General features: G+C 46.1%; 1 protein-coding gene across 8 annotated transcripts in view; it reads right to left on the bottom strand.

Moving 5' to 3' along the window:
- The window catches only part of ARNTL (aryl hydrocarbon receptor nuclear translocator like), a 107,470-nt gene extending 95,648 nt beyond the window's left edge, over window positions 1–11,822 (bottom strand). For 4 of the 8 annotated variants that reach the window (XM_040638830.1, XM_040638829.1, XM_040638834.1 and 1 more), the window contains exon 1: window positions 11,680–11,822. The gene's annotated coding sequence lies outside the window, so the exon portion shown is untranslated. The remainder of the gene's footprint in view (window positions 1–11,679) is intronic. The other 4 variants (XM_040638831.1, XM_040638835.1, XM_040638833.1 and 1 more) reach the window with 1 other exon arrangement.
- Window positions 11,823–21,078: the final 9,256 nt, after the last annotated feature.

Genomic DNA, 21,078 nt, shown 5'->3' with positions numbered 1-21,078 from the left:
GAGAGTGTAGGCTCAGGAGACTGTCCTGGGTTTGAATCACAGCTTTTCCACCCACTGTGTGTTATCTGAAGCATCTCTGGGTCTCAGTCTCCCTAATTACAAAGTGAAACTGACAGTGTCCACCCCACAGGGCTACTGTATTAAATGGGAAAAGGCAAATAAGCACTTTGCACAGTTCTTGGCAGACGGTAAATGCTCAAAGGTTAGGTATTAATAATTAATAATAATAATAATAAATAAACCATGCAAAACTAACAAAAATTAAGATTTGACACATCTCCAATCAAGACTTTGTTACAGGCTTTAGAATCAGGTATTACCTGGACAGCATCCTGGCTCACCCCTTAGCTCCTGGGTTAATCAAGGTTCTTCTGGATTTCTGCCTCATGCCCTAGGATAGGCGAAACATCCAAGCATACCCAACTGGCTGGCCAGCTAGATCCTGACACTTGTTTTTCTGGTTCACAGCTGCCCATCACTGTACTGAGAGGTGTGTGCAGAGAAGAACAGATTAACTTGAGTATCTGTGCCTACCCTTTCCAGCCATGCCCAGGCTGTGGCTTCCCATCTCTAAGGGTGAAATATGTCATCACCTTTCAAATACGGCCCTACCCAGCAAAGTGAGGCCCGTCAGCACCCACGCAGTGGACAGCGCCGCATCTCTAAACATGCCCCAGAGGCGGGAGAACTTCCTTCATTGCCCTCCAGGCTATCCCTGCAAGGCCTGTACACCTTCACTATGAAAACTACAACTGCGGCTCCCTCCAACCCGGGAGCAATTTTACAGCTTTCAAAACCCTTATTCTTTCCTTATCTCATTCCAGCATCAGAACCACACTGTAAGTTGGGGCTGGGCAAGAATTGTTACACCTGTTCCACAGATAAGAAATCAGCCACAGTTTGAGACATTTAAGTAATTTGGCTCAGGCTATCTGGTGCTTAAGTAGCAGAAGCAGCCCAGAATGCAAGTTATCTGGTTCCTCATCTGGTTCTTTTTCCAGAAAATGTGGGTATTTGTTTTTAAACATTCAACTTTCATAATGGTGCTTTGCTTCTGGAGAATTCATTAACCAAGGCAGCTCGGTCACAGTACAGTGCAGATTCACATACTTGAAAGACACTCACACAGGCAGATGTTCTCTGCACTCTAGAAATCTAAAGGGTGACGGAAAACAGCCTTGCCAATTAACATAATTGACAATTCCCAGCTCCGGCTCCCTCTAAGTCTCTGTCTGGATTCAGCTAGCAGCCTCCTATTAGGTCTCTACTGCAGCTCGTCCCTCGCTGCTCCGATATGACTGAAACATTCACACTGGACTGATGCTTTAGGGATAATTATTTCACATCACTGAAATAGTAATCATAACCACAGTAAAACCAACTTTAGCGGTTCTCCCTCCACTGCTGTCCAGTCTCTACCTCACCAGGTAAACTGTGACCCGCCACTTAACCTCACAGAGTTTCCTAATATACAGAATGAAGGAGTGGGCTAAATAGAGCCTTGTTTACTTCTAGCTCATGACTCTAACACCCCAACCAAATCCAAATCCTGCATGTGGAGGACACTGGGAGACAGGAGAGTCCAATGGCCAAGAGCTTCCATCGCCTGGTTTTAAAGCTTGGATCCTTTGCTTCTTAGCTATATTGACCTTAGGGAGGTCACTGGATCACTCTGTGCTTCAAGATCCTCATCTCTAAAACGATGCTAATAATAATACCCCTTCATGGGGTTTCATTGGCATTAAATCAGATAATACATGTGAAATGCTGGGGACATCATAAGAACTCTCCATATACTAGTAATTACTATCATCTGAAATGATGTGCTTCATGTTTAGGCACTGACTGATCTTCTAAACTTAAATTCCCACCACTATCTGAGAACCCGCCATTCTAGGCAAGTCTCTGTTCCTGAATACAAGTTGGTCATTCCTACCTCTGTGCTTTTAATTGTGCTATGTTCCCACCCATCCACTCCCTGGAAACACCTGCGCTACCCCTTGTCTGTGAATCTAAATCCTACCCATTCTTAAAGGTCTGGATTAAACCTGATCATTTCCATGAGGCCTCCTCCCTGCCATGACAACTCACAAAGATCTCTCTGGTCTCTGAATTCCTTCAGTACCTACAAACAGTCTAGACCACTTTGTTGGCATTATACATGGCCTTGGATTATCTTCCATCAACAGATGAAACTGCAGGCTCCTTGGCTACAACAACTCTCTCTTTTTTTAAAAGATTTTATTTTGTAAGTAATCTCTACACCCAACATAGGGCTCGAACCTGCAACCCTGAGATCAAGAGTCACATGCTCCACCACTGAGCCAGCCAGGCGCCCCTACATTGACTCTTTCTGCCCTCCCTCTGGGTCTAGCCTGAGTGCCTGGCTCAGATATGTGTTGACTGAATAAATCAATGTGTAGTACTTCTGCCCAAAGAAACACAGTCAGTTTTCTTCCAGTTGATGAGGCTCAGCTACTGATTTGCTGTACTTTGAGGCCAATTAAAAAGAACATAAAGATGAACCATCAGCCAGGCAGGGACAACCATGGCCAGTTAAGTCCTGATTATCAATAAAAGATACTGATACCTGACCAGCCTGAAGAATAAGATAAACACAGACCTCAAAAGGAAGTGGTCACCTTGAGAGACCAAGCTCATGAGGCTTAGAAAGGGAAGGAAAGCTGGGCTTTCCGAGGCTGAATTCATTCATTTGATAAGTATTTATTAAGTGACTACTCTGTGCAGACACTGTCTTAGTTGCTGGGGATACAGCCAAGAACAAAACAGACACAATTCCTGTTCAGAGTCTGGCATCTAAGGAGGAAGGCTAGGTATCATGCCACCTTCCAGCTCCAAAGTGAAATCCAGCAGAAGCTTCTTGCCCCAACTCCTTGCTGTGCCTTTATGTAAGGAAAAAAGGAAAATCTCATTCACAACTGACCACACCGAGGCCATGCTGAAAGTGCCGTTTAAATCCCAAGGAGGCGCCCCTTGCTCGAATCTGGTGGGGAAGTCTGCAGCAAAGCACCCTGCGCCCTGGGCCATGTGAGCTCTAACTCCCTAACACCCTGTGTCCCACAGTCCTTTAAACAGCAAACTTGTCAAATGGCAAATGTGGCTCATGACGCCAAAGCAGAACAGAGAGGGGAAACGAGGAAGGGAGGGGTGGTCGTTCGCTAGTCTGCACCACTGAAAACCTGAGGCTCCTTTCTCCTTTGGAGCAGAAACCTCTTCTATCATCGAAAGCCTTAAAAAAAATTTTTTTTTCCTCCAGCAGGATACTGAAAATAGCTTTGCATTTAACATTTAAAATTGTTTTTGATCCCACACTCTTTCAGCTCTGCTCTCTCCTGCAAATTCATTCCATTCCCTAAGGGCACTTAGAAGTATAATTCATAAGTAACAAACCATAGTCACCATTTTTATCCCTAAGAGTTAAAAAGAAAAACCAGTTTACATAATTATATGGAAGATAAGTTGGCCAAGAACACAGGAATCTTATCGGGACCAAAAGTTCTAGGATGAAATTTCTTTCCACTCATTAAGAAAGATAGCAGGTCGAGATGAGGATGCCAACAGAGCGCCTACCTGGTGAGCACCACACACGGGAACTTCTTGAGTTGCTCGTTATTTGAGTACATCTACTTCTTCAAGAAGAAACTGGAGGCAGCCATTTGAGGGTAGGCTGGAACAATGAAATATATATATGTTTTCCCACTGTGGTGAGAAAACAAGCTTTTATATCCAAGAAGGACCTGAGAAATCAAAGCTCAGTGAAGGCAGCTTACTCGAAGTTTTTCAGCAAGTCAGTAGCAGGGCCAAGACCGGGCCCCAGGCTCTCCCAGCTCCCAGTGCAGGGCTCTCCCCACTCGGCACACCACGGGCCCGTTTATAACATGGGGAGCTAAATCTTAAAGGCACTAGGGCAAGAATTCCTTTCATAAAACTTTTTTGGCAGACTGGAAAAATAGGAGGAGATGGGGTCCCATTGATGCTAACAGTAAATGACCTAGAATGCCATCTAGGGGTCCAGCGGCAAAAGGCTTAATTGATGCTGAGGATACTTTAGCACTAAACAGTGTGGCTTCAACCACAGTCAGCCCGAAATGACGTTTGTGGGCTCGCCTGGGAACTAAACCACCAGTTGGTTCATCTTTTTCTATAGGAAAATCCATCCCAGGTTTCAAGTGCCTTACAAATGAGCTTTTGGAACGGACCTGCTTTTAAGCTGGCCGCACATGTAAAACAGAATTCTGAGGACTGAAACTCTGCACTAAACAACAATGAACACAGCAATAGCTGATGATACATGCTAGGTGTACATTTATGAGAAAACCCTTTGAACCATCAACTTCCGTGCAATATAAAGTTTTATTAAAAGCCTTCTGTGCAGAGTCTTGTTAACTGTTATTTATACAATGTATCACTAAGGGCCAATGCTCCAGTCCTGTATGCGAGTATTTAACGGGCTTTCTGGCACTGAGCTAGGTTATAGGGAGGATAAATATCTGCACACAAGGAGTGCATAATCCAGTTACCAGGCCTTCACCTTCCTCAAAAACAAGTTACTTCCAACCTCAGGGCCTTTGCACTTGTTGTTTCTACTTCCTGGGACACTTTCCCCCAGATCTTCCTGCAGCTAAGCTTAAATGTCACCTCTTCAGAAAGGCCTCCCCAAGGGACCCATCTAAAGCAACCTCCCTGCCACCATTCATCGTCACTATTGCTTTACTCTACGCCATTGCCTTCCTCACATCTATCACTACCGGAAGTGAACGTCTTCAACTGTTCACGACCTGTGTCTGGCTGGGACTCTGCTTTGTTCACTGCTGTATCTCCAGTGCCTGTAATAGTGCTGTGCACACAGTAGGCATCCAGTCCACTGCACTGGAGGGGTAAATGAGTAGAGCTGGAGAATAGGAAGTGAGGACAAGGTATTTACTAGCGAAATGATTAAAGAATGAGAGAACTGGCCATCCCGATTACCTACAAGGTGATAACTTGCTAATCATGAAGTACCACTGCTTCTGAATGCACGGCTGGCAATCAAAAGTCACAAAGAGAGACAGAGTGTGTATGTAAAGGAGGCAAATGTCACCAGAGGAGGTTTCACAAAGAAGTGCTAAGACAAAGAGGACAGGCCCCTCAGGTCAAGGGGGAGAGGGGGAGTCAGACAGACAGCAGGGAGGAGTACGGCCTGGGGGAGGTCCAGGCAGGGGAGGGCAAAGCCGAGCAGCACCCAACCTGGGGTGCCCGGCTCAGTCTGGGAATGGGGGTTTGGGTGGAGAGGCAGGGCCACCGAGGGGGAACAGGGTCTGACTCTGGACAGCCTGAAGCACTGAACACAGGAGTGTGAACCATAGGCCACCGGCAACAGGGTTGCTTCTGGAAGGCAAAGTTGGCTGCATTATAGGGAAAGAACTGAAGGAAGGAGAGGGTAGAACACAAAACTGGTTAGAAGATGACCTCACTGGTCTAAGTATGAGGGACAAAAAGAGCTTCTTCCCTCTGCTTGGATATGAGAAAAACGTAAGTAAGTAAGATGTCAAGGAATTTCGCCCCCCCTGAAAAAGACAATTTCCAGAGTATTTCACAGTAGCATTCCATGGCAGATTCAGGTCAACTTCCCATACATCCTATACTTGGAGCACTCGAGGAGGATAACAGAGGTTCCAAACAATAGCTCTGAGGGCAGAGCATGTCTTTCCATGCTTTCCAAATCCAAGATTAATTACATTCACTATAGCCTGTGTTTATTATCTGTCTATTCTTTGGGGGAAAAAAAGTGGTATCTAATTCCACTGTGCAGTATATATTTGAACATTATATAACACATTTTTATGTAACAGGTTCCTGACATAAGACAATGTTTCTCTTACTATCTAAATGTATTCGGGAAACAACTGGCATTAAAAATATATATATATACACCAAGGCTGTTGATGCCTGTCTTTGGGTTAAGAAGCTGGGGAGAGGAGGAAGATGGTGAGAGACTCTTAAAAAGGTCTCCTCCCCAGTGAGGAGCTCTGCAGACGGCTACAGGGGGGCAAGGGGTACCGAGCTCCATTCAGAGGTTCATCTGATGCCTGGAGCTACCTGGGGAGGGGCTGGCTGAGCCACGCCAGGCCCCTGTCAGAACAATGCTGCAGAAAGGCATGAGGAAGCAAGAGAGACAGAAGTGCACAACAGGATGTGAGAAGAATGCTCATGAGCCCTTGGAAGTGCTACTCGGTGAGATCTAAATGGGCATGGTGTCCTGCCGCAGATCAGTCCCGCTGAAGAGAAGGTGCACGACCACATCTGTCAACAGCAAGACTGGTTAGCCATCACCGCAGGCCTGCCTGCCTCCCAGCACGGTGCTGGGCACTGCGCACACAGCATTTCGGGTGGTGGCTCCCCCCGCAGCAGGCCCGGACAACCATGCTTTGAGAACAGACTCTGGAATCCTCTGGCCATAAATCCTGCCCTGCCCCACACCAGCTGAGTGACCTTGGGCAGTTTCCAAAACTGCTTCACTTGAGAAAAAAAAAAAGGATAATCACGGTGCCTACCTCACGGGGTTGTGATGAAGGTTAAACATGTTAATAAACATAAGGTGACTAACCTCTTTGCTGACACATAGAAAGTGTCCAATAAATGTTAGCCACTAATGCCATCAGTACTATTATTTCTGTTTTGCAAATGAGGTAAGTCAGACTCAGAGAAGCTAACTAATTGGCCCAAGTCACACATTTCAAACAGCAGTTGAAGGCATAAATATATGTAAATGTTTTACTTGGTATACGTACAAAATCCAATGGGTAGAGTATTAACCAGAATAGGAAATCAGGCAGACCTCCATCACCTTCTTTAACCAGGCTGGAGGAACATGAGTTTATACTATTTAAAAGGACAGCACGTACTAACGTAAAAATCATTTCTCATCCTATGCCGGCACTCAACGTTTCCCTAAAGCAAAGATGACTAAAGCTTGTTCAATCTCATCCTCCCTACCACGTTAAGTCCCAAACTCAAACCTCTCTTCCCTGTAGACCTAGCTACTCACAGCCATGTCCCACGTGTGTCCCTGATGCATCCCATCCCATCTCCTCCTCCTCAAAGATCACTACGTGAGTTTGGATGAGCACATCAAGTCTCCCTATGCCTGGGATTTGGGAAAACCAAGATGAATTCCCCCCAAAATGCTTGGCGTGAGCAAGCAGGGACATAGTCCCAGAGATAGCCCAACACAATTCAGATGCAGCAGTACCTATGAATTCAAGCTAAACCAAGGGCTGGGGGACACTGCTGCCAGGTGTGGGGAGGAAAAAAAATACACAATGAAGGAACAGCTCCTGGAGGACCAAGCAGTTGAGCTGGGTCTTAGAGAGGAGTAAGATTTTGACATGAGAAAGTTGGAACATGGAATGGGCCAAGGGCTGGCCCAGGCAACAGACAGCCCTTCAGTTTGACTAGACAGTCCCGTGCACATAGACAGGCAGGCGGGATGTGGAGGGGCAAGGCGGAGCAGAAGTACCAAGAGCTGACATTCACAGAACGCTCACGATGTGCCATGAACAGCTTCATGTATATTTTAATAGTTTTAACTCATTTAATCTACACCACAACTCTTTGAGGTAAGGACTCCAGAGATCCCAGTCTTATAATTGAGGATACCAAGACATAGCGAGCAAAGCGACTTGACCACAAATCATAAAGCTGGGAAGGAACAGTTAGGATGCACGATCTGCCCCAAAGTCTGTACTTTTAGCCACTCAAACAAACTGCCTCTCAGCTTGGCTTGGTGGTGAAGGGGTACAGGCACCCGTGTGTTACAAGGATGAAATAAGAGTGCTTGCAAGCAGTTTACAACCTATAACTCCAAGGTCATGAATGCTAGCTCCAGCCTGTCACTAATGTCTCCAATGAACCCACTGGCAGCTGAAGCAGGAGAGACCGATCAGGACTGAAAATGGGCCAAGACCAAAACCTACCATTAGGGGGTGCAGGAAGAGAACCAAGAGAGCACTGTGACCCAAAGGCTGAAGAAGGAGGGAATTCCAAGAAGGTTGGAAAGAAAGGCAGGGGAACAGCTGGACAGGGGCCAAGAACAACAACTCTGGACTAAGGACAGGCCCCTGGAATTCAAGACTTAAAGTGTTTGGAGATCTTTGAGAACTATAGAGAAGGGTGGTAGAGAGAGCACCAGAGGGTAGGAGCTAGGGACAGCACACAGGAGAGCGTCGAAAAGGGGAACAGTCATAGCCCTGTGAGAGGCTGCCCTGCAGGAAGGGGAGAGAGACATTCAAGTTCAGGGGTACCACGTACAGACAAGGGAAAGCTGGCTGCGGCATCGCAGGCCCACAGAAGGGCTCTGTCTTCCCCTTCCATCCTTCCTCTACTAGATTAAGATGAAGGCTTTTCTGGGGTTGGTGAGGAGGCCAAGGACACAGAGCTCAGAGGATATTCAGGGGGCAGGACCCTGGCAGCACTGGGAGGGAGTGGCAGCAGGCACTGAGGGAGGGCTTTCTGTGTGCCAGGCATTTTACATGCACCATCTCCCTGGATTCCCACACAGACTCTGTGAGGCAGGCACTACACCGCAGAGAAAGAGCCTGCGGTCAGAGGGATCTAACACTTGTCTAACCAGAACCCAAGTTCCAGGTCCTGCCACCAGAGTCCAGGCTCCCGCCCAAAGTGGACGTCCAAGGAAAAGAAACAGAGGAGAGATCCAGTTGCTTTTTCTGAACTGGAAAGAGAAGAGGAGACATAGGGGTGTTGGTGGAGGGGTGGGGGGAGAAGACAGGACATTCTGAGCAGGAAGGAAGAGGTGCTGAGGGGGCTCCAGTCCGAGCAGGTCTTGTTTTGAGAGAGAAAGAGGAGAAAAGCCAGGGCGGGTGTCTGGGGTAAGTCCGGGTGTTGTGACAAAGTGGCGCAGTGGCAATGAGGAGAGAAAAGACTGCAGAAGGGTGACATGCCTGTGTTTCTGGGCTCCTCACTAAGCCTCAAGGTCTAGAGAGGATTTTTTACTTCCCTGCAAGCATCTACCAAGCTGCTAACTAAAATCACTCTGTAACTGTAACCTGGTAAGAGGCAGAAATGGTTTCTTTGATACTGACTTTCTCTCACCGCCCTCAGAGCTGATGTTGCAATCACACACAGAAAAGAGCTCACAGAAGGAAAGCAACTCTACACCGAAGAGACATATGAAATATTTAGTTGTTATAGATTCTCATGCAGTTTTGTTAACATAGCCAAGTCTTTCCACAGTGCTTGTTCACTGTTTGGTATATAAATTGCACAGAGATGGTTGGCGTGGAAGGCAAAATCTGAAAACACGGCCACTTCCTTTTCTCCTGTGTGGTATGCAAACCTCTTCGGCAGAAGGCGGACACTCCTGAGTCGTCGTCATTTTATAATCATTTGAAATGGAGTCTTTAAAGCCCCATCTGTCGTTCTGTTTAAGTTTCCTATGAAAATAGGACTTCAGCTCAGATGTTCTGGAGGTAAATACCAACCTGAACTCAAAGTATTAAATATTTAGAGATGCAGAGAACTCTAGGGCACCTAGTTCAACTGCTTTACTTTCCATCTGAGGCAAATAGAAGCCAGAGAGGCTCAGTGACTCACCCCAGGTGGCACAGCCATGAATACCCAAGTCTGGGCCAGAACCAGTGAGTTCTAACTCTCAGACTAATACTCTTCCACCACCTGTTCCTTTCCCTCCCCCTTTTTAAACTTTAGGGGTTGGAATACGGCACAAATTTAACTATCGTTTAAATTATTATTATTACTCACTGGCTACATCCACCGTCAAAACCAAAATACCTCCACAGATTCCAGCTTCAGGCAATACAGGCAATTTCAAAGCCTTCTAAATAGGTTCCACAAGCTGCTTTAAAGACATATCGGTAAAGTGAACTCAGTAACAGATCATGGACCAAAAGATTCAATTTTGTGTTTTAAAAAATATTTTGGAGTTTCATTGATATGGAAATTTAATTTAACAGCAGTGACTCCCCCCCCCCCCTTGCAAGCACGAAGAGCATGAGATTATTCAAAACTGCTCAGGAGCAGCGATGATTATTTTAAGCTCATGATTCAACCAGTACATTAATTAAAAACTCCACCAACCCAAATTGACAGATCCTGATATCAATGGGACCAGAAGAATTCAAATAATAGTTGTCATGTAAAACTAGATTAAAGCGGGAACTGCAGCAGAGGTCAGAAGGACAAGCGCTGTGGGAAATGAGATGCATCTAATGGCCAGCTTCTGTGCATTTTTGTTTTTTAACAAAGACCCTGGAAACACAGGTACACTCAAGAAATGCTTCCTCACAAAAACCGAATCTTATTTCTGGAAGCTGGGTGAGAAAACTTGGCTAATAATCCCATGCTGAGGAGTAGCTCTGTAAGCAAGGAGAAGAGACTAGCAAGAGCCAAAGTGCCCAGACAACGCTATTGGACCGGGAAAGGGCCAGGGGGCTGAAGCGGAGGAGGGAAAAGGGGATAGGGAATGTGGGCTGAGGAGTGTCAGCCTGGTCCCTCATCGCCCAGCACCGACAGTGACAACCGACGACGCCAATGTCCAGTGCAACACGTCCTTCCCCTGCGCCTACCCTCCAACACCTGCCTGCGCTCCGCAGCCGACTCTCGAGACCCCTCGGGGGTCGTTGACTCAAGCCCCACAAGGTCGGCATTAATTTCTGCTCTTCCACTTCTATCTCCGAGCAAACGAGAGTTCTCTTGGCTGTCAACGCCCGGCAATCGCGAGCGGGAACCCTTCTTTTCTGACATCTGTCAAACCCGGTGCTAGAGCCAGCCTCGCTGCGCCCTCCGCGGGGCTCCAGGGCTTCTAGGGCGGGCGGCGGGCCCACACCTGGACGCCGGGCGACAACCCCGTGCCGTCGGGCACCTGCTCAAAGACCCACGGGGGATGCTCCCGGGGCCGCCGGGACCCAGACGGCGCAGGCCGGACGAAAGTTCGCAGGCTGAGGTCTGCCCCATTATGGTCCCCGGATTCCCGGGTGCAGCGCCAAGGCCCCGCGACAGGGCCGAAGGGGCGAGCAGACTCGCACTCCGCAAGCCCGACGGAGACGCCCTCCCTCCTCCTCCCAGCCCCGTAGGCTCCCGAAAGGGAAGTGGAGGAGATGGGAGAGGAAGGGCAGAAGAGGCATTCCTTGCCCAATGCCCTTGGGGTGCAGCCGTCAAGAATGGTCCTCTCGAGGGTCCCCCCATCTCCCAGGGATACATCCTACGACTCGCCCTGAGCCGGATCGTTGCTCCCAAAGGGCGGAGCTGTCCCTTTAAGAGGCAGCTGGCTCCTTCCTCACCCCCGCCAGGTAGCGATACCCGCGGAGGGGAGGTGGGTACTCCCGCGGACACTTTCCCGGTCCCTTTAAGGGCGCCTGCGGCACCTCTGCCCGCCCTACCCTGCAGCGCCAGCCCCCGCGAGAGAGGATGGGGGCGGCCGGGCGCGGCGCCTTTAAGGGGCGCAGCCTCCCCGAGGCTCGGGTGGGGGCAGGGAGCGGGCACGGGCCCTTTAAGGCCGGCAGCGGGCACGTCGGGCAGGGTTCCCCGGCGGCCGGGCTGCGCCCCGGGCGGCGGGAGGGGCGCCGCGCCTGCCAGGGTGCTAACGGCCCCCGACGGGGTGCCCGGGGCCGTGCCGCTGGCCGCGGCCAGCCCGACACTCACCGTGGCTCGCGGGAGCGCCCGCGTCCGCGCCCCCACTCGGATCCCGCGGCGGCGGCGGCGGTGAGTCCGGCGCGGGTAAACAGGCACCTCCGTCCCTGACCTACTTTCTGCCTTCCCTAAATGTCGCACCACTAACCTACTTTCCGACCAATCCGCTCCCCGCCGGCCCAGGCCCGGCCCCCCGCCCACCAATCGCTGTGCCCAACCCCCCTTCCCCGCCCACCAATGGAGGAGCCCCAGAGCCCGGATACCTGCCTCTTTCCGCCAGCCAATCCGAGCGCCCGAAGGGAGCCGGTCTCGGCGGTCGTCCCCGACCAATCCGCGCGCGGCTCGCCGGCCCGCTGGCCAGTGGTGTAGCAGCTAGAGAGGCTGCTAACCAATGGTGGGGCGGCGGGGGCCGGTTAACCAGCTACTTTCCCGCCACCAATCGCTGGGCGTACAGAAGCACACGCCCCGAGGAGAGGACCAATCGGCGCGCTTTCCCTGGATTTCCTCGCCCCTGCCCTCTCCCTTCCCCTCAGGTCTCCCGTTTGCGTTGGCCCCTGCGGGTGCAGACGCCGCACTCCTTGCAGTCGCCTGGGATGTCCCTCTTCTCCAGGTCCCTGGCTTGCTTCTGGCTCACCGGTCTCACCCCTCCTCCTTCCCCTTCTTGCCTCGGGCACCCTGACAAAAAGCAGCGTTTCCACGCTCGCCTCCCTCCAACTCCATCTAGGAAACCAATTTTAGGAACACAGAGTGCCAGACCCTTCCTAAAACAGCCTGGCTTGCCAAAGTCCAAACGGGAGAACGAATACTTAGTATTTCTAGAAGGCTTCCCCATTCAAGTTTCTTACGTTCCTTTCGTTCGTCTTGACCTCCAAGCGTCCGGTTGCAGCTGTCATTCTCGCTGTTCAGGAGACAGAACTCAAGCCCGCAGCGATTCCATTGCATTTCCTTCCAGCGGCCGGGTTTTGATCACCTACTGTGTGAAAGACACCCTCCCCACCCCCGGCGGCCGCGGTCTCTGCCTCGAAAAGCTGCCGGGCGAGTGAGACGGAAGGAAACAAATCGTTACAAAAAATAAATATGTCATAACAGAACACATCTTAAGTACTGAGAAGACAACGAATCTGTCTTATTTTTGCATCCCAAGCACTAAGCAGAGGGCCTTTAGCACAAAGATCTCTCAACCTTCTAGACGTTAAACTCCCTGAATACGAGGGCGGTGTCTTCTTTTTTCTCATACTCACCCCGCTACCCTCGGTCGCCTAATGGGAATGAGATGGAGGGGTGGGGACAGGAGCCTGACACCTAGCAAGTGCTCGATAAGTGTTTGTTGACTGGATATATGAACAAATGGAATGAAATCACTTCACTCAATTCTGTGAACAAGACTAGCCCCTAAGATTCTAGAATTCTAGTCTCTTTCCTTGAACACAGACACTGCATTTTAATCGTGGTAAAGCCCTTGCTGTCCCCAACTCATTGCCAGGCACAGAGCAGTTGCCCAATATGCGCTTCTGGCCTGAGTATTGACTGTTCTCAAGGTCGACGAACTTCATTTATAGCTTACTATTTTTCTGAAATGTATATGCCAGTGGAATCATTGCTGTTTACTTTGTCTCTGCCCTGATTTCATAAGGAAACCACCCTATATAAGTGGCATTTTAGCAATGCCCTTCACAAGATATTGTGGATAAGATAAAGAAATCTAGGCCTGGGTTCCAGTATAATTCATTGGACCAATAACTGATTAACAAACCATAACCTACAGATGCTGATTAATGAATTTATGTAGACCTGAAGAAACGGTAGGGGGGGATCAATATTTGTGCTTCATCATTAATGTGCTAAATGCTTTCTCTGCATCTTCTCCCTTAATCCTCACAACCCCATGTTACAGATGAGGAAAGTGAAACTCAAAAGTTTAACCAGCTAGTCCAATGTCATAAAGTAGGTGGCAGAGCCATAATTCAAACCAGGTTTATTTGACTTCAAAACCTTCATACCATACTAGTTATCATCAGAATGATAGATGGCTCTCTCCAGGGCTTAGACTTCAAGACTTTTATCAGTGCTCTGAATGAAAACCCAGAGGATTTGCATCACATTTCTAGATGACACAAAACCAGGAGCGGAAGACGTGCCATTATACAACATAAGCCAAATGCAATGTGGGAGCAGTGGGCTAGCTCTTACAGGGATAAAGGTGGGGGTCCCACCCTGGGAAACTAACTGCTGATAAGTATCTTAACAGATGCAGATAAGAGCAAACCTAAACTTGATCCTCAGTATGGCTGCCCAAATAAATGAATGCTGTCTTAGGCTGCATCGATAAAAGTCTGACATATAAAGCAAGTTGTGTGTTACAGTACCACCCAGTGTTGGTCATTACACACAGAGTATTGTCCCCAATTAAGGCTTGGCAAAAGCAAAGTAAACACATGCACAAGGAGAGGGACCAGGATATCAAGAGGCTTGGAACTACGTCATATGAGGAACGATTAAAGGAGGCAGAAGGTTTGGCCCTAGGAGGTACAAGGTAACTGTCTCCATATATTTGAAAGGCTGTCAGATAGAAGAGAAATTAGACTTGTGCTTCAGGGCCCTAAACAGTGGAAGGGGACCTGCGGGTAGAACATCTAGACTGAAACAATATGAAGAGTTTTCTAACAACTAGAACCTCTTCTGACTTGCTAAGTTGAATTTCCTGTCACAGAAAGTGTCTACATAACAATTAGATGACCAGGGGCTCTGGGGTGGCTCAGTCAGTTAAGTGTCTGCCTTCAGCACAGGTCATGATCCCTGGGTCCTGGGATCGAGCCCCTCATTGGGCTCCCTGCTTAGCAAGGAGCCTGCTTCTCCCTTTCCCTGCCCCCTGCTTGTGCTCTCTCTAAAATAAATAAATAAATAAAATTTTGAAAAAAAAAAAAAGAATTGGATGACCATGTGGTGGGAAGGAGCCTGGAACAGGTGTCCTTTTAGGAATCTACCTCTGAGATGATGTGGTTTTACCTTCATACCTTGGTTCTCCTCTTTTAAAGTTCATCACCCTGACTTTTCCTACCCTCAGTGGCCAAGATACTGTTTCTCCTCATGTGAGCCTGGTCTTCCATATGCAATTATACTTGTGTTTCTCTCTATTGGTGATCCCAAGCAACCTCCATCTTCCACTGGTATCCACCACCCTTTTATGTTTTATCTTCCAGAATACTGGTTTTTAATTCTCTGGGCACTGTTAAGGTCAAAGTATTGTCCTCAATCCAAGATTCACTGGGCATGAATAAAATCACATAGATAAAAGGAAGGGAAGGGGGACATTTATTGAACACCTACTGTGTACCAGAGGCTTTAAATACATTAGCTAATATACTACTCTCATTCACTCCAGCAGTTGATATACTCACTCTCCACACTTGGTAGCTGAATGACTTTTATCAAGCAAAACTACAGTTTCCTCATCTGCAATATGGGGTTAATCTAGTATTTACTTCACAAGATTGCTGTGAGAGTTAAGTGAGACAAGAGCTAGAAAGCCCTTGGCACAGTCCCTGGCACATGGTAAAGATACACACTAGGTTAGCAATTCTATGAAAGAGGTATTCACTGCACTGACTTTACAGATAAAGTCAGTGAGGATAAAGTAGTGTAATCCACAGTAGTTCCCCAAACTCTGATCCAATGGTCAGGTCCATTAGAATTCACTGAGGAGTTTTTTTGTCTTATTTTGTTTTAATACAGATTCCCAAGTCCTAATTTGGAAGATTCTGATTCAAAATCTTTGGTATCTGAGAGGCAGTTCAATTTGGGAACTGCTAGTCTAATGGAATCGGCCTAGGCCCGAAAGTCAAACAGATATGAAGTCAAAGGACTGCTGGATTGAATGGAGGAGCCAATGACAGGACCTGGAAGTTAGGTAGTTGTGTTCTCTTTGGAGGGAAGCTGGGAGGTCCTGGGACGGACATGTTGAAGTTCTTGCAGAAAGCCAGTGGGAATGTATTGCTATAGATAACAGCAATAACAACAATATTTACTACAGGTTTACAATGTGTCAGGTGCTATTCTAAGAGCTTTATTTGCATCAACTCTTCAATTCTCACAAATCCCTAGAAGGTAGACACTTCTATTATTCCAATTTTATAGATGGGAAAATGGAGGCAGAGAGGTCCTGAGATCTCAAGCTAATTAGGCAATCTGAACCCAGTGCTCACACTCTTCACTACTTCAGTAAATCGCCTCTTCCTTCGGACAATTCCTTTGGAAAACGAAGAAACTTCACATTTTAGGGAGACAGATTTAAGCTCGGGGGCATCACCTCACATTTAGGGAATGCAAGAAACAGAAGCCTCTTCAACAAACCTAAGCCCAGAGAGGGAGGTTTATTGGGAGGGGACAAGAATATTTCATGGTAAGAAGCACAGCTAGCCCTCTGAAAGGACCAGAACTGAGGTGCCATTGGCACAAAGCAGTTCCCATCTCCTCCTCTCTCCAGGGTCATGTGTCCTCTGGACTTGTCATCCCTCTGCCATGTGCTTTATGATTCTCTTTCTCTGGAGCTTTCCACCCGCCACGCCATTTGTACATGGCCCTTCCTGAATGCTTTCAACCACGAGGTGAGAAAGAGACAACAGGAGAGGCTCAGACAGGTCATTCTTGAAGTGGGGTGAGGGGCATGGGCTGAGCAAGAGTCCCCAAAGTACCTACTACTTTGAACAAAGAAGCAGAACAGGAGAATAGTAAAAAGAGCAAAAGAAGTGAGAAGTGAACAGCTGGGTTTGGGAGACTTCAGATGAAAATCTCAGCACACAAGTTTAGAAGGGAAACTGACACTTGGGACAAAGGTTTTGGTTAGAACACCAAAGAGGTTGACTGTAAGAAAGCTGTTTTACTAAAACTGCTTCTAGAGCCAGAAGATCTGCCATAAGAAATTAGGGAAATCATGGACAGAAACGAGTGAAGACAACATCGTGCCAGAGAGTACAGATCACTTTTTGAAGACGTTTGTTATTTAAAGGGAAATTAGAAAAAAAAAATCATAGCTATCTCTTAGGGGCTGACCCAGCTAAAAGTGGTTTATGTTTATATGTGTATGTGTAGTTTTATTTATTTATTTATTTATTTTACCAAGGTTGACTCTCTGGGCATACAAAAATGGAACTTCTAAAAGTCAGGCATCAGTTGGCTGTCCTGTGTTTATAACTCTTTCAGTAGCTTTTGAAATGACCCTCCCTGGCTCTTTTTTTTAATGGAATGGTCATAGCAGCCCGGAACGGGAGAGCAATAATATTTGGAATGTGTCCTAAACCGTGTAATTAGGCTTTAGGCTAGATCTTGCTTGCGGACACGGACAAGATTCTGGAGATCTTGGTGCTCAAATGTCAAAGGAGCTTTTCCATCTGGCTGAGGAAATGTGACCATATCACTTCTCAACAGAAACCCTGAAGAACAAATAGACACTGTCTTAAAAAAAAAAAACTGGTATAATTTTTGCCCTGCTTTGCTAGAATGAGCAGCACTAAAATTCAATTTCTGGGTAATATATATGCACGTATATTCTATATTATTGTTATTAAATAATATATATATGCGTGTATATATGAATGTCTATGTGTATGTATATGTATCTCCATTTGCATTAGTAAAGCAAAGTGAAGTGTTAAGTCATTTAAGAAACGCATTTAAAAAAATTACAATATGCTTTTGAAAAAGAAAATGAGATGGATTGGGGGATTTGACCTAACATATTATCAAAGCACACTACAAGACTGTGGTAATTAAAATAGTCTGGTATTGGTTTAGAAATAGATCAAGAGGGGCGCCTGGGTGGCTCAGTTGGTTAAGCGGCTGCCGTAGGCTCAGGGCACAATCTCAGGGTGTCGGGACTCCCTGCTCAGTGGGGAGTCTGTCTTTCCCTCTCCCGCTGCCCCTCCCCCCCTTATGCACTGGGGGGGGGGGGTGTGCTCGCTCCCTCTCCCTTTCTCAAATAAATAAACAAAATCTTAAAAAAAAAGAAGAAACAGATCAAGAGATGAATAAAAAAGCATAGCATCTAGAAACAGACACAAAAGTCACAAAAATTGAGTGTAATATAAAGGTGACTCAAATTATTGAGAAAAAAACGTGGAGTTTTCCATAAATGCTATTAAAACAACCAGCTAGCCATATGGAAACACATAAAGGTTGGTCTCTACCCTAATCCTTACACTAAAATGTCACCCACCATTATTTAGGATTTAAATGTAAAGAGTGAAATCTATAAAAACACTGGAAGAAAATATGTATAAATTTTTACAAACTTGAAAGGTCTTTCTCAGCATAACACAAAATTCAGAGACGGCAAGAGGAAAGGTGGCTTGCACAAATACACACACACTCACCACAAACAAAAGACAGGGGCAGCCAGCAAGCTGGTCCACAGCACACCATTCAAGAGTGCGCCATGCACATCTCCGTTAAAAGGTCAGAAGTTGGGTAATGAGATACAACGATGCAGCTAAGAGCATTATTTAAACCTGTCATTTGTAGTAGAACTATTCTCTCTCTCTCTCTCTCTTTTTAGAGAGGAAGGGGGTTTCTGGAGAGACAGAGAGAGAGGGAGAGAGAGAATCTTAAGCAGACTCCACACCCAGTGTGGAGCCCTACTCGGGGCTCAGTCTCAAAACCCTGAGATCATGACCTGAGCCGAAAATCAAGAGTCAGTCGCTTAACTGACTTAGCCACCCAGGCACCCAAGAATTACTCTTTTTAAAGCATTACTCCTTGTGAAGTTTTATTTCCTTGGCCCTCTCCTTGGTTTTTTGGTTGTTGTTGTTGGCTTTTTTTTTTTTTTTAATAAAAGCCAGTAATCCCCCAGCACTATCCCAAGCAACAAAGCCTGTTTCTGAGTCCTTTACTTCACTTATGTAAAAGCTACTGATTCAAAACCTACCTGAGGATAACTCCCATTTGTACAAGGATGTATGTACATTATAAGGATGATTATTACTTAAATCCTTCCTTTCTCTTTGCAATTAAAAAAGGAAAGACAAAGCATGCATTGCTTTTTTTTTCAGATTATAAAACTAATACACGTTTGTGACAAAAAATTTGGAAAATGCATGAAGAAAAAAACGTGAAGAAAATAATCTCTAATCTCATTAAGCAGATGTAACTCCTATTAAAATATTGATATATTTTCTTTGCCACATGTTCTTTGTAATTATATTGTGACCTAATTTTTATCACATGGTAATTTTTGTTGTCATCCTGCTTTCTAAAATTGATCTATTGTGAACATTCCCCCATGCCATTCGGACTTCCACAACATGATGTCCTAACGGCTATGGTATATTCCATTGAATGGAGGAATCATACGCCATTATACAAAACTCTCATTTCTAATTGTTCTTCATCATTAACAGTTTCGGGTAGATTATAGGCTTATGAGATGGGTACACAGCTTTCCTACCCTACATCATTATCATACTGGATTTCAAAGAATCAAACAGTATAGAAAACGAAAAAAACTTACCTATTTTTTCTTGATGGTTTTCGTGTTTTCTCCTTCTGCTGCTGCTTCTTTCTCTCTCTGCCATAAATCTAACGTTAAAGACACAAGAAAATTTATATGCAGCCAATTAAAAACAAAACTGGAAATGACTATAGCTTGATAAGTGGTCTTTGTGAAATTTATTACTCCAATTCTGCGTTTCAAAGGGCACTCCAGCTATCAAAAAGATTGATTTGCAATAAAACTTACTATAAATAAAGATATCCAAATCTTGGGTACAAATAGAGTCATTGAGTTTTGATTGTATGATTATTTTTTCCCTTGTGCTGTGTCTTTCCCCTTACTCCTCTACTGCTAAATAATTTCCCGGTGCATTTGTACATCAGCCAGAGAGGCAAGGAAATATAATCAAGTGCTGTTTCTTCTTAGCCCTTGGGAAATGGGATAGGTGGCAAAGTTGAAAGTCATCAGCAAAACAAAGTTGTACAGTGACCCTGTGCTTATAAATCTCCCTCGCTCTCAATGCCTTTGTCCACATTAAGCTGGCTTACACCTGCTTCTCTGCTTAAAGGTCACTTCCACAGGGAAGCCTTCCCTGACCTCCCAGCCATAAAAAGCACCCTGTATTTCCTCTTTCAAAGCACTATCACACTTGTGATAATTTCTTGTCTTCCCATAGACTCTGTAAGCCAGTTGCCATGCCTCTATAGTTCACTCATCTCTCCCATAGCTATCAAAGTAGCAGCACATTCACAAAAAATGAATACTGTTCGGATGAATGAATAAACAACAATGAAGAGATGTAAAAGTGAGCCATATTTTTGCCACGTGTACACACGTGTCCTTTCACAGACAAATATAGACGTAGGAATCACTTTCTCCGATGACCACCCCCACATCAAAGAAAACTTCCAGACCACCCTTTCTGAAATAGCAGCCTCCTTCCAGTTCTGGCATGAAGAAGTTGCAGGGAGGAAAGGCACAGCATAGGGAACATAGTCAATGGTATTGGAATAGCATTGTATGGTGACAGATGGCACCTGCCCTGTGGTGAGCCTAGCATAAGGGATAAACATGTCCAATCACTCTGTCATACACCTGAAAAGAATGTAACTGTGTGTGTCAACTAGCCTTCCATACAAAAATACATAAAAAATAGCAGCCACCGCATTTAACCCCAGCCCTGCCCTTCTCTTCCCCCTTACCTTCTTGACCATTTTTTTTTAAAATAATACTTTTATGTACTTAATTATGGTATGTTCTCTGCAGTGAGGTTTGTGAATGAAGGGGCACTTTTGCTACTCTCTCTTCCATACCTACTAATAAATGTTGTCGGAATGATTGAATGAATAAATGAGTGGGTGAGATTCCACAGTGTAGCCTTATTGGGCCATTGTGGCCTCTGAGTGACCATGGACTTCAGTGAAATTCATTACATTATAATGCAGGGACAGAAGAATAAACTTTTTTTTTCATTTTTTCCCCTTTAATCAGTTGCTCTGTTCCTGCCATGGATTAGCCATTTTTACAGTTGTCGCTACCAAAATTTTTATTCTATCACCTAATAGTGAATTGACAATACGTTCAAATAAAGCATTTCATGGAGTATAAAAAGAAACAACAACATGGGGGGCCTGGGTGGTTCAGTAGGTTGAGCGCCGGACTCTTGATTTCGTCTCAGGTCATGATCTCAGGGTCGTGGGATTGAACCCTGTGTAGGGCTCTATACTCAGTGGGGAGACTGCTTGGGATTCTCTCTCTCTGCCCACCCCCCCCCACTCTTCCTGCACTCTCTCTCTACTCTCTCTCTCAAATGAATAAATAAGTCTTTAAAAAAAAAGAAACAACAACAAACTTTTCTGAAAGTTATAGGGGGAATGTTTTTTCTTTGTATTGTGTCATTTTCATTTTGTCAGTCGAGCAAGAAGAGG

Source organism: Ursus maritimus, unplaced genomic scaffold (assembly GCF_017311325.1).
Source record: "Ursus maritimus isolate PB19 unplaced genomic scaffold, ASM1731132v1 scaffold_23, whole genome shotgun sequence".
In the NCBI taxonomy this organism is placed as follows: domain Eukaryota; kingdom Metazoa; phylum Chordata; class Mammalia; order Carnivora; family Ursidae; genus Ursus; species Ursus maritimus.
This window is presented reverse-complemented; position numbering and strand designations above follow the sequence as displayed.